This window comes from Dipodomys ordii, unplaced genomic scaffold (genome assembly GCF_000151885.1).
Source record: "Dipodomys ordii isolate 6190 unplaced genomic scaffold, Dord_2.0 Scaffold14, whole genome shotgun sequence".
Taxonomy (NCBI): domain Eukaryota; kingdom Metazoa; phylum Chordata; class Mammalia; order Rodentia; family Heteromyidae; genus Dipodomys; species Dipodomys ordii.
The window spans coordinates 15,279,898-15,280,717 of record NW_012267230.1 but is presented as its reverse complement, the minus strand read 5'-3'; positions in this window follow the sequence as shown (position 1 = coordinate 15,280,717).

Sequence of the window (820 nt, the reverse complement as noted above, 5' to 3'; positions counted from 1 at the left end):
CTGGCAGGAGAGCCTTGGAGGAATGCTCTGTGGCTGCACCAGCCATTTTCTTGGAGTTCTTGAGGATGGGTGAAGGTTTGCCAGGTAGAAGGGGAAGGGAAGAGCTCTGGGCACAAGCAACCATAGGCTGTTGGTTAAGACTCCACACTGTGGAGGTTGGCTGAAGAAAGCGGCCTCGGGAGAGGGTTGGTGGTCAAATAGACCGCAGTGGAGTTTGGCAGGGCTCCGTCGGGTATCTGTTGGCCATCATCAATGGCTGTGTGGGACCAAAGTTGGGGTTCCCAAGCATGCATCCTGCTGCAGTGGGGGCGGGCTGGTGGGGGAGGCTTGGAGAGCCTCCCAGTGGCCCCCCTCCCCCCTCCTCCCCCTCCTCGGGGAGTGACCCACCTGCAGGCGCTCCGTGCCCACCTGGGTGCCAGGAGCTTTTCCTGGTCAGTTCCTGGGGTGGGGGAGGAGATGGAAGAGGAGTGGTGTAAGCACATGCAGGCACACGCACACGCACACGCACCCCAGGGAGTCTCAAGGGCGGTTCTGGTCAGAGGCCCATTCAGTGAGCCTCTTCTAGCAGCCTGGGGTGGGGGGACCCCTCCTCTCTCTCCATCCACCCTTCTCCCTCCTCCTCCCAGAGCCCCGCAGTTGCTGTGGGGGCGGACGGGGCGGGGCGACACAGCTGTTAATAGTCGGGGCTCGGGGTCGCCTGGAGCCCCGCGCTCTTCGCCACGCCACCTGCGCGCACGGCCCCAGCCGGCCGGTTCCAGGTCCTCTTCCCCGGGGCCGTCGGCGTGAGAGCCCTGGCGCCCAGGCCGGCAGCGCGGGGCCC